General features: G+C 46.8%; 1 pseudogene across 1 annotated transcript in view; it reads right to left on the bottom strand.

The window, feature by feature from the left end:
• Positions 1–13,185, bottom strand: part of LOC310777399 (intermembrane lipid transfer protein VPS13C-like) — a 109,993-nt pseudogene that overhangs the window by 87,536 nt on the left and 9,272 nt on the right. Inside the window, exons 6-15 of the transcript in view lie at positions 12,395–12,527; positions 12,183–12,301; positions 11,787–11,956; positions 5,955–6,229; positions 5,604–5,836; positions 3,854–3,946; positions 2,536–2,769; positions 901–1,032; positions 457–546; positions 31–186 (exon numbers count right to left, since the gene is read on the bottom strand). The product of the transcript in view is annotated as an intermembrane lipid transfer protein VPS13C-like (transcript). The remainder of the gene's footprint in view (positions 1–30; positions 187–456; positions 547–900; positions 1,033–2,535; positions 2,770–3,853; positions 3,947–5,603; positions 5,837–5,954; positions 6,230–11,786; positions 11,957–12,182; positions 12,302–12,394; positions 12,528–13,185) is intronic.

Here is a 13,185-nt window from a genome sequence, read left to right as displayed (position 1 = left end):
TGGTGAAGACGTTGAGGTAGAGAGTCTTACCTTGGAGAGGTTGGTGAAGACGTTGAGGCAGGATTGCGACACAGTGATGTTCATGGTGTCTTTGGAGCAGATGGTGATGACAGTGCGAGGTTCAGGGAGAACGATGAAGTCGTCTCCAGGAACTGGACTCTTGTCCTGGACCGGGTTGTTCTTCATCTGCAGGATCAAACATATCAGACACTGTGTCAGATCCACACTCAGTTTGGACACAAAGAATGCAGAATAATTCACCCAGATCAAGAGTGAAGACATGGAATGCCTTAATATAGACCTTTATACAGTATAAAGCAGTGTGTTTGTGTCAGTGTGTGTTGTGTCAGCAGTCTAACACTGCTGTCTGTCTCCACAGTGTTAGCGCTGTTAGCTTAAACAGACACAGTGTTAGTGCTGCTAGCTGAAACAGAAGCTAACTGCTAACAGTCTCACCTCCAGCATGAGGTTCCACCTGCGTTTCCCGCCATCCACTCTCTCTATCAGTGGCTCCCAGACTGCATGGCTCTCATTAAAGTAGTTTACCTGCAGACACACAGGACATATTATTATATCATTATTTATACATTCAACTTCTGGATTGCTGACAAGACTGTTAGGATCAAGATGAGAACAACATTGTTTATTACAAGGCTTTGTTGAATATCAATCAACAAACTTTTTTCACTTTTGTGTCTTTATCATGCAATCAAACAGAATAGGTTTGAGAGCAACACTGAATTTTTTTTTTCAAGTAAAAAAAAGTGATTAAAAAATATATTAATGTGATGTGCAAATCCATCTCATGTCACATGATGACACATCATGAGTGAGCTAAAAATGATTCACTGCACAGGTATTTCCCTGAGTCAGTAAAATGTGAGTGATCCCCACAGTCACCTCCAGCGTCATGTCTGCGTTTAGGTGCAGCAGGGAGGACCAGTTCCTGGCCGAGCCACTGAAGGAAGACTCAGCCAGCAGCAACGGGACGGTCCTGTGGCCCAGCCCCGAGTCCAGAGTCACCTGGACCACCTGTCAAAGACAACACACACGTTACACAGAGCATACTGAACTACACAGGCCCGAGTCTAAAGTCACCTGGACCACCTGTCAAAGACAACACACACAGAGCATACTGAACTCCACAGGCCTGAGTCTAAAGTCACCTGGACCACCTGTCAAAGACAACACACACAGAGCATACTGAACTCCACAGGCCTAAGTCTAAAGTCACCTGGACCACCTGTCAAAGACAACACACACAGAGCATACTGAACTCCACAGGCCTGAGTCCAGAGTCACCTGGACCACCTGTCAAAGACAACACACACAGAGCATACTGAACTCCACAGGCCTGAGTCTAAAGTCACCTGGACCACCTGTCAAAGACAACACACACGTTACACAGGGCATACTGAACTCCACAGGCCCGAGTCTAAAGTCACCTGGACCACCTGTCAAAGACAACACACACGTTACACAGAGCATACTGAACTCCACAGGCCCGAGTCTAAAGTCACCTGGACCACCTGTCAAAGACAACACACACGTTACACAGAGCATACTGAACTACACAGACCCGAGTCTAAAGTCACCTGGACCACCTGTCAAAGACAACACACACGTTACACAGGGCATACTGAACTCCACAGGCCCGAGTCTAAAGTCACCTGGACCACCTGTCAAAGACAACACACACGTTACACAGAGCATACTGAACTACACAGGCCCGAGTCTAAAGTCACCTGGACCACCTGTCAAAGACAACACACACGTTACACAGAGCATACTGAACTACACAGGCCCGAGTCTGAAGTCACCTGGACCACCTGCCAAAGACAACACACACGTTACACAGAGCATACTGAACTACACAGGCCCGAGTCTAAAGTCACCTGTACCACCTGTCAAAGACAACACACACGTTACACAGAGCATACTGAACTACACAGGCCCGAGTCTAAAGTCACCTGGACCACCTGCCAAAGACAACACACACGTTACACAGAGCATACTGAACTACACAGGCCCGAGTCTAAAGTCACCTGGACCACCTGTCAAAGACAACACACACGTTACACAGAGCATACTGAACTACACAGGCCTGAGTCTAAAGTCACCTGGACCACCTGCCAAAGACAACACACACGTTACACAGAGCATACTGAACTACACAGGCCCGAGTCTAAAGTCACCTGGACCACCTGCCAAAGACAACACACATGTTACACAGAGCATACTGAACTACACAGGCCTGAGTCCACAGTCACCTGGACTCTGTGTTGTAGTACTTGTAGTCCAGGACTCAGACCCAAAGTCCAATTTTCAGGAGTCGTGATTCGACTTGCACTTGAGGCACTGATGACTCAAGCATTCATGCATTTGGACTCGGACGTTGGAGACAAGGACTCGCCGGTCGGACTTGTTAACTGATAAAGACCGTTTTTTGTCAATTAAGCATTGATGGGAGTGAGCGCTGATCGCCTCGTGTCGTGATGTCGCCACTGAGGACTCAAGAGGATATAAACGTGGCACCTTGACGTCGACGGCGAAGCTCTCTCCCTGGTTGCGTGCGTCCGGCTCGGTGAAGCTCTCCGTGGCCTCGGTGGCCTGGTCCACCCCCAGGAACCAGTAGTTACACGCGTAGATGTTCATGACAGACCACAGGTCTGTGACGCCGGGCCGCGCCTCCTGGCTCTGTTCGCTCTGAGGCTTGGCCGTCATGGCCGCCGTTATCGTCATCACCGTGTTCAAGATGACCGGAGAGATCTGCAGCAGAGGAGTTCACAGGAGTTAACCTCAAAGGTTCTGCCACACAGCAGCTTTCTCTCATCCTGCTCTCTGGGTGAAGGTTGTTCATCTTTCCTAAGGAGTTGATGGTCTCAATCACTAGTTTCAAGTCTTCTTCAATACAGCATGATGTTCATTTAGAATTGTTGTGTACATTGTAAATATTCTTATATGCATTGGTACAGCACAAGTTAGTATCAAAGCATTGGGTTATTGGGGTAATATTGGAATGTATTATTAGGAATAAGTATTGATAGGGATATGTGGGTTGATTTATGATATTGTGTGTGTATGGGTAAGTTTGTATACGTATGTGTATATATATACATATATATGTATGTATGTATTTGTATACATGAGCGGGTGTGGAGGAGCGTGGGAGTTGGTATATGCATGTATATGGATGTATACATTTGTTTATGAATGATTTGGGGGCAGGACTCGATAAGCCTACAGTAGGCTTCTTCCGGCCCCTTTTCAAACAGTTCGCCTTTTCTTTATGTTGGAGTTTACGTATTTTCCTTTTGCTGAAGTCTATTGGACTGTTATGTTTACTGGTTTTTTTCATTTTATGTATCGTTTTAACGGTTTGAAATAAATCGTTTCAATCAATCAATCAATCAATCAATCAATTTAGTAAATTATGGTCCCTAGAAGATAAAGCGGACAACACTTTTGGGCGTGATTGACAGGTCGCCTGTCCAGTGATCGCACAGCTGGCCGATCACTTGTCCAAATTCACATCACCTCTGTCTCCAAATAACCAAGATGGCGACGGTGAAAATGCTAACCTCCAGACTTCCAAACACAAGTCTAAAAACCAATAGGTGATGATGTCACGGTAGCTTTTTATACAGTCTATGTTTAATTTACATGTTACTACAAACTATAACAAACACCAGGAGTTTACCCATATCCAACGTTGTTTTTACTCCTGGCCTTTGTTTCATTATCAGTTATTTTAAATGACTACCGGCCACTTTTGGAGGAAATACATCTATCCATCTATCTATCTATACATACTATCATACATATAAATAAGATCAATTTCAGCTGAAAGTACCTTGACGAAGACTTCCTCCACTGTCACAAAGCCGGTCAGTGGTTGGTTGGGCTGGCTTTTGGTTTCCAAAGCGACTGAGCAAGGCCTCAACACCTATTGGCAAAGAATGACATTTCTATCAGTCAATATACTATTGGATTTGCAAAGTAACAAAACTCTTTGACTGCATAATAAAGTAAAGCAGGAATGACGTATTGTTGTAGGTTAACCCAGAAGTTAGCATTGTGCTGGTTCCCTCGTCTGGAAGCCAATGGCATTTTTCTATAGGGATTTTTGGTTAGGTGCCTGAAATAAGATCTGTGGTTAACAGACGTTTATGAAACTGAGACCTTTGTGTTCAACACGTTAACCTTCACAAATTATCACCACATTTTTAAAGTGTAAATCTGATTTTCATAAAACACTTCAAAAATGATAAAGTGGTGTTCAATTGTGAAGATGATCTTGCTGAACACAAAGGTCTTTGTTTCATAAACTGTTGTTAAGCACAGACGTTATTTCAGTCATTTAACCAAAATCCCCATAGAAAAACACCATTGACTTCCAGACAGGTTTTAGGACTCATCCCTGCGGCTCCATAAAGACAGAGAAATAACTCTATATGTCTCTGTGTGTGTGTGTGTGTGTGTGTGTGTGTGTGTGTGTGTGTGTGTGTCTCTGTGTGTGTGTGTGTCTCACGTGGTGATGACCTTGTGCTCTGTGTGTGCGTGGGTGAGTGTGTGTGTGCGTGGGTGTCTCTGTGTGTGTGTGTGTGTGTGTGTGTGTGTGTCTCACGTGGTGATGACCTTGTGATCTGTGTGTGCGTGGGTGAGTGTGTGTGCGTGTGTGTGTGTGTCTCACGTGGTGATGACCTTGTGCTCTGTGTGTGCGTGGGTGAGTGTGTGTGTGCGTGGGTGTCTCTGTGTGTGTGTGTGTGTGTGTGTGTCTCACGTGGTGATGACCTTGTGCTCTGTGTGTGCGTGGGTGAGTGTGTGTGCGTGGGTGTCTCTGTGTGTGTGTGTGTGTGTGTGTGTGTGTCTCACGTGGTGATGACCTTGTGATCTGTGTGTGCGTGGGTGAGTGTGTGTGTGCGTGGGTGTCTCTGTGTGTGTGTGTGTGTGTGTGTGTGTCTCACGTGGTGATGACCTTGTGCTCTGTGTGTGTGTGTGTGTGTGTGTGTGTGTAATGACGTGGTGATGACCTTGTGCTCTGTGTGTGCGTGGGTGAGTGCGTGCGTGCGTGGGTGTCTCTGTGTGTGTGCGTACGTGTGTGCTGTGTGGCGTGTGTGCAGGGGCGGACTGCATAATCGGGCACGTCGGGCAAATGCCCGGTGGCCTGGCCTGCAAAAACAATTTTTTTTTATTTTTTTTTGTGTGTGCCCGCAGTCAGGCCACTCACTGAACAGCAGGCCAGGCGCCGCCTACTGGTTTACTAGTGGTTTTATTACTTTATTCAGGGTTAAAGTGGGTGCATCTCATTGTAAAGTTGGACTTGGCCCAAATTGGGCTTCAAACGGCCCAAATCTGGCTTTAAACGACCCAAATTGGGCTTCAAACGGCCCAAATCTGGCTACAAACGGCCCAAATTGAGCTTCAAACGGCCCAAATTTTTCGCCGCCGCCCTTCGGACGCCGGCACGCACGTCGGCCCGTATCAGCCTGGCCTGCTTGGTATCTAATGCCCGGCCTGAATTATGATCCCAGTCCGCCCCTGCGTGTGTGTGCTGGTACGTGAGTGTGTGTGCGTGCATGTGTGTGGTGTGTGTGTCTCACGGTGGTGATGCCCTTGTGCTCTGGGCTGTGGAGGAAGGGGCAGGCCAGGAGGCGGAGCTCCCTGAGGTTGGCCATCATGCTGTGGGCTCCGCCCTCCTCCGTCAGGCTGACGTCACACTGGAAGGAGGCCACCAGCGAGGGGGCGTCGGCCCGCAGCAGGTCGGCCACGACCACCACCTCCGGGTCGACCACGACCGCCCGCAGCCGCGTCCGCTTCCACTGCTGCTCAGGGGCTGAAGATTCAAAATCGGTGAGATGAAAAAGTGAATTGCCATGCTTTCCCCCCCAAACTGGCATTGGTGTCTTACTGGCGTTGGAGGCGGAGCCTCCGCAGGGCGTTGGGTGTCTTACCGGCGTTGGAGGCGGAACCTCCGCGGGGCTCGGCCAGCTGTTTCAGAGGCAGCCTGTCGCTGTGGGCGGCGGTGGAGGCTGGGGGGGCGGGGCTTTGCGGCAGTGCCTGGATGAAGAAGTCGGCCACGGTCATGAGGAAGTCCACGCTGGCACACAGGTAGAGCTTCTGCAACACGGCCACCACCTCACGCTCAGGCCCCGCCCCCGCCGCACTCTGACGGTACGTCACGTCGATCATGGCCTCGGCGCTCTCCTCCTCACGCTTCCTGATCATCCTGCACAGACAGATGGTAAATGGTAAATGGCCTGCATTTATATAGCGCTTTTATCCAAGCGCTTCACACTCAGTAAGTACATTCACCCATTCACACACCGATGGTGGCAGGTTACCACGCAGGGTGCTGCCACACCAACGGGAGCAATTTGGGGTTCAGTGTCTTGCCCAAGGACACTGGAGGAGCCGGGAATCGAACCACCGACCTCTTTTATCCAAAGCGATTAGTGGACGACCCGCTCTACTACAGCCGCCCGACAGATGGGACATCAGAGCGTGTTAATGTACTAATTGTTATGAAAACCTGGCTCATAAATATTACTGTCTAGGAATTGTTATTATTTGATCATTTGATTTTCGACGTAGCTTACAATTAGCTCCACGTCATCACCTAGTGCAGTGATACTCAACTGGCAGCCCGCGGGCCACATGCGGCCCGCGGGCGCCCCCTGTGTGGCCCGCCATGGAATTGCAAAAAAATATATATATATTTTTTTACAGTGCACCTGAACGCAACATGCAAGATACCCGCTGAATAAGTGTCCAAATGTTCATGTCATTCTGGTCAATACTCCACTTCTGTTACCACATTTCAGTCTGGAATATGGAATATCTTTCAATAATCTATGATTTAGCTGCTAAATTGTCAAATACCGCCGTCTGCTTGCTACCCAGGCACTTATGTATGTAGCCTACTCACTTAACCTAACTAACTATATCCGGTGTGCACAACATTGTCAGACTAAACTCTGGCTGACGCGTGATTTCTAACCCCACATAGGATAAGCAATAACCACGCCCTGTGGCGCCGGGATTGGCCAGGAGCAACACTGGAGGGCACGCAGCCCAGCGATTTCATGAACCAACTGAATAGCTCTTGAGAACGGACAGCGATTTCGAGTGCGGACATTGAGAGCGGACATTGAAATGAATTATGGTCACATACCTTCCTTAGCATAGTAATAATAATAATACGCATATTGTAATCTACACAATGTACACAATCTACAAAAACCTGCAATAATATAAACGGTGTTGTGTTCACGTTCATAGCTCATATAATATAATGTATCATATCGTTAATTTCAAGCTCAATTCTTACCCAGAGAAAAGGTACAGCCCTGAAAATGTAACAAGCAATAGTTTTTTAAACATCTTTATTTTAAAAGATGAAAAACCCCAGGTGCTTTAGTCCCAAGCTTCAATGCTCCTGGCCAATCCCGGCGCCACAGGGCGTGGTTATTGCTTATCCTATGTGGGGTTAGAAATCACGCCTGGCTGACACCCCAAAAACATACAATCCGCTACAGAAAAATGTATATTGTTTGTTTATTAACACATTCAGTGCCACAGCGCTTCAGTAAAATTGTCTGGAGCCTGTGCCAGATTCACTTCCATTCAGTTGAAAACAGCTATAGAATTTTTTCTATTATGGCTATATTAACGGGGCTGGACTTTAATGAAAGATTGAACACTCCTGCTTCTTCCAAAGAAGAAATTTTGTTTCTAGACAGTTCCATTATGAAATTACAGCCTCTCAAAAAAGTGCACTTTCAATGGTTTTCTGTCGTTTTTTTTTACTTTCCAAGTTATAGGCCCTTTTATGAATACCTTTTGCACTCTAATTTCGACCACATTCACTGACTCTGGCTGGTGTTTTCTGATGTGGTGGCGTGTGGTGTGGTTTCTGTGAAGCCTGTGTGACACACACACCTCTCCCCCCCCCCCCCCCCCTCCCTCCCCCCTCTCCCCTCTCCACCTCTGAGCTGCGGGCTCCTCCCACACGCACAGTTTGTTTTCTCGTTTTTGCCCCGGACAGATCCCAGCGCGCATCATTTCCTTGATGGGCAAACGCGACTGAACGAAAAGGCATGGCCGTTCGGCTTCGGATGCTGCCTTTCTAGGAAATCGTGTGGAGATAGATAGAAGCATAAGAGCTCAGTTGTGAGCGCGGATGCAGCCGAGCCCACTCTCCGCTGTAGGCAGAGCAATATATACGGCGCTGGCAGAAAGCATGCATCGGTTTCCACTTTCTCCGCTGTCTCCTGTACAAAGTAAAGGATCTGAGGTGGGTGGAGCAGCTCCTGTGACGATGTTTAAGGTGGCGCCGTGTGATCCCTTGAAGGGATTCATGCTCACTGGCTAGGTACGACCTTAAACAGCAGAATTATGGAATAATATGAATTATGATTTTAGGACGTCCACAGACGTCCTTGGCACTCCTCGTTACTTTTTTTTAGGACGTCCACAGACGTCCTTGGCACTGAATGTGTTAACTGGCCCCTGGCCTTCTATCATTTCACGAAAGTGGCCCCCGGGCAAAGCAAGTTGAGTATCCCTGACCTAGTGCAACATTATGTTCTTACCCTTACGTGATGCATTCAACTTGATTATATGCCTCACTTGATTATGTGTTTGTGAGTTTAACCAATTCAGTTGTCTAGGGCCAAGGTTTGTATCTTTTTACTGGACTCTGTGTTGTTGCAGGTTGTTTGCTGACGTATGTGGACTGCATTAGCTAACTGTGTTAGCCTGTCTGGATCTTCTTCTTCGCTGGTGTATTCTGTATTCACCTTTCTTTCAATCAAGCAATCAATAATGAAACTCCTACTCCACTAATAGTAAAAATAGTAGTACAAAAAACTTGAGTATAAAATAAGTAAATCAGATATCAAATTAAACTAGAATGTCTACATTTCCTACCGAAAATGTAATTGTGCTTGCCGTCCTCGCCATGCACTGCCTGCCTTGCAAGGTCCCTGCCCATGCAGCTCGGGGGACTAAGTAGTTATGGGTGTGTTAATTTCAAAGGACTCTTACACCCAAATACTACAGTACTTACAGTTTTAAAGGTGTATTACACCCAAATACTATATAATGTGGAAATTGTCAACGACGCTATTAGCAAAAATGTGCCTGAATTCTTTGGACGTTGTTTTTTGGCCATATCTCGGGAACGGAAGCAGCTACAGACACGGGACTGGCGGCATTGGAAAGCTCGTCAAATTTTACATCTAGTAGAAGGTGCGTTGAAGTTACGAAATCAACGATGGGGGCGCTGAGCAATGTACCCTTTTTTACATGAAATAGTTACAACATCAGATGCTCATAACTCCTAGGAAAATGGCTTAAACTGCATGAAACTTTGTGCGTGAAGACATCTCCCGACATATATACTTCGGTTTGAAATTGGTGCAATTTGGAGCAAAAAAAAAAAAAAAAAAATTGGACGTGGTTTTTTGGCCATATCTCGGGGAGGGAAGCAGCTACAGACACGGGACTGACGCCGTTGGAAAGCTCATCGAATTTTACATCTAGTAGAAGGTGCCTTGAAGTTACGAAATCAACGATGGGGGCGCTGAGCAATGTACCCATTTTTTACACAAAGCACCCCTACAGGTCAGTGGCAGCAACTGACCTGTGGGGAAAATGGACTGATAATAGTCCCTGGTCACCAAAGTAATGTTACCCTTTTAGTTTTGTTACAGAGTTGCTGATCGGTTGTCATGTATCCAGTCAGCCAGAGAAGCTGCTTGGGTAGCATGCTAACTAACGCCTAATGCTACCATTAGCTCAATTAGCTTGTTGCAACTAGTCCCAAACATTGATGAACAGTGTGTCCTAACACCAGGGGGACAAGGTGTTTGTTTTGGCTGGCTGAGGTTAGCCTATAAGGCACAGTTGTTGTGGCTAACAGCCTCCATTCACACTAGGCTATTCACACTAGGCTATCTCTTCCATTATGTTTTCAAACCCAGCTGGCTCTATATAATGAACAACCACAAAGTGGTGACACTTACCCATGGGTTCCGTTCATTGTTTTCTGGACATGTTTCCATGCTATAGTAACACAGCAGCTAACAGAACAGACAGGCCTCCCATGCCATACATGAACACAACAGGTTTCCTGCAGGCAGCTGTCAGGGCTGTGAGGGGGCGGGCTCTGGTCGGCCCTGTGAATTTTTTTATTGGTTGGCGACAAGTGACCTAGAAAATCCAAGGAACTCTGATTCACTCTGATTTGCCCTCTCCTGGGGCTCCCACTTGCACCAGGGAGGGAGAGGAATGACTGTAGTAAGTGATGTCATACTTTTACAGATGGAGGAATGACTGTAGTAAGTTATTTCATACTTTTTTTGTCTACATCATTCTCTCTACCCAACATGCAACACTGCTGCTCAGAGTTGCTCTTAAGCTCTATTTATCTGGTCAAATCTCACCGGATTCCTGTTTCCAGTACACTTTTAGCATTTGGTTTTTAACAGAGAAGAGTTGGAGCTGCTGAAAACATACAGTATGCAAATGAGAGGGAGACCATGAGTGATATACCCACTGTGATACAAGTATAGGTGTGTCTGATATCTACAAGTGTCAAGTGTCATACAAGAAGGAAGGCTGGCCATAATGAGAATGAATCTGCACTTCCTGCCGCCCTTCAAAATAAAACCATTTAGAAGGGACAGGCACTGAATGCTGCTATAGCACCCCCTAAAGGCTAAATGACAAAATACTTCTGATATAGGCTCAGAGTACATCCCTCCACACCTGTATCAAGTTTGGTTAGCATCGGACGATCTTTGTGAAATAGGCCCCACCCACTGAATTTAGGAAGTGGATTATATCGCAACGGTGCGTTTTTTTTCAAAACTTCCAAATCAGTGTTGTGCAGGACAGTCCCCACATGATGTGTGCGTTGGTTTGGTGAAGATTGGACAAAATTCAAAGGAGAAATAGCAAAAAAACTGTTTTGGACAAAATGCAAAATGGCGGAAAATCTAGTCAGACGGAAATGGGCGTGGCCTAGTTGAGTAGATGCGGGAGGACCCAAGGAATCCAGGGAAAAAAGAATTTTGATGATAGACCCTACGGTTCAAAAGTTATGGACCAAAAGGTAAGGAGGGCTGTTATAGCGCCACCATATGGTCAATTGGTGCAATTTTTTCGGGGATAGTAAAAGACCCCTCAGTGCACCTCCCTACCAAGTTTGGTAGCTGTAGTGGTTATGGTTTCTGAATTACAGCTAATTTACTGCAAGATTTTGCAAGATTTTTCCAAACCCCATGCAAGTCAATGGGGAAAAAAATGGCGCTTAATGGCGAATTGCGGCCAAACCGCTTTCACAAACCCTTAGCAAAGTCATAGCATACATGTCCTCAATGAGCCGGTCATTTTGAGGTCTGGCATGTCTATGTGGCGCAAAAATTGAGGGAGTTATTACGCGCCAAACTTTTTGGCAGATATAATAATAATAATATGAATAATAAGTATGTGGGATTTCAAGATTGTGCCTTGCTTGTCAGCAAGCACAATAATAAAAAAGTAATGGGTAACACTAAAGGGTACCTTATTTAAGAGTTATTTGATGTTTAATAAGTATTAACTAACCTTTAATTAACAGCCTTGGTCATAAACTTGCTCTAACCTTAACCTCAGTGAGGTCATGCCTCAAACCAACCTCAATACCTTAGTTAACATGAACAGCATAAGTAATTATTACTAGACACATTGGTTAACTGTTAATTAAGGATTCGTTATCGCTACTTAAGCAGAGGTCTCACCTGGAGCTGACGCGGGTCATGGCAGTGCGCAGGTCGTCCAGCGTGCAGCCGCTCAGCACGGTGCTGAGCTCCATGCTGCCGTCGCTCAGCAGCTTCCCAGACGCCTGCAGCTTGTGGAGGGCCAGCTCCCCCAGACGCAGGCTCTGCTGCCGCAGGCTCAGCCCAGGAGACTGCAGGGAGGGCAGGGGAGAGAGCAGGCCCAGCCCAGGAGACTGCAGGGAGGGCAGGGGAGAGCGATGGTGAAGGATCAGACATCATGGGACAGATTCATAGACGTATAAAAACATATGGACTGAGTCAGCCATCTGTAGCAAGAATGATCCCTCTGTTCTTACCAGAGCCAGAGACTCACCTGTTTGGGGGCGTGGCTGTACAACACCAGAGCCAGAGACTCACCTGTTTGGGGGCGTGGCTGTACAACACCAGAGCCAGAGACTGAATGTTGAAGTTGAACTTGACAGTTTCCTGAGGCTCCTCCTCCTGATCGCTGATGTCACTCTGCTTCTCCGCGCCGCCTGAGGGCAACATCACACACAGTTTACAGCCAGATCCTCTCGCGCGCGCACACATGTGTGTACCTGTGTGTGTGTGTGTGTGTGTGTGTGTACCTGTGTCTGTATATGTTGTGATGTGTAGGCTCTCTGCCTGTGTGGAGGCAGCAGGGGCTGGGCTCTCAGCCTCTCCCAGGTTCTCCATCAGGATCCTCAGCAGAACCTTCAGGTCATCCTGACTCAGCGCCACCTGGAGGCGCAGGAAGCACAGGAGGTACAGCTTTTAGCCTGCTTTCTCCCCACGACTTTCACTTTGAATCCAGAGGTTTAATCATGCTTCAGTCCATAGTTTTCCTCTTCAGGTAAAAATGTACGGAAGCCATGAGAGGCAATTGAGAACAAAAATCTGGGAATCCATTTTCCAAGTCTGATCTCACTAATGTCTTCCTACTCGCTCTTGGACTGAACGGTCGCAAACTCCTCCTGCTCTCCTGCTTTGCCTCTGACTTCCCTCAGCTTGCCGACTGCTCCAAAAAAGTTTCTCCTTTCCGCTGTCTCTTCAAAATCTGAAGGAATTATGGAACTAATAACCTGGTCTCTCAACGCAATTGATAAGATTATCTCCACGAAGCACGCTGGTTCGGGGGAGCCAAAATGCCCAGATGGCACGTTTCCAGCTGGGTATGTAATGGACGGATGGATGAAATGGCAGACTTTATGCCTTGCCATTTTGACCGTTGAGGACGTCGAAGATGTTTACCTATTCGGATTCATGATAGCTGGACATTTGCTGATGGGAATCGGCATTGCAGTCGTCTATCGTAAAATTTGCATGATAATGGGGAAAAACGAAAGCCCAAAGATAGCCCTTATCATGAATATGATTAACGAGTTGGCTCGTATTGTGA

Source organism: Poromitra crassiceps, assembly GCF_964638095.1.
Source record: "Poromitra crassiceps genome assembly, chromosome: 5".
NCBI lineage: Eukaryota > Metazoa > Chordata > Actinopteri > Beryciformes > Melamphaidae > Poromitra > Poromitra crassiceps.
The sequence above is the reverse complement of the archived record's forward strand: the minus strand, read 5'-3'. Positions and strand labels throughout refer to the sequence as shown.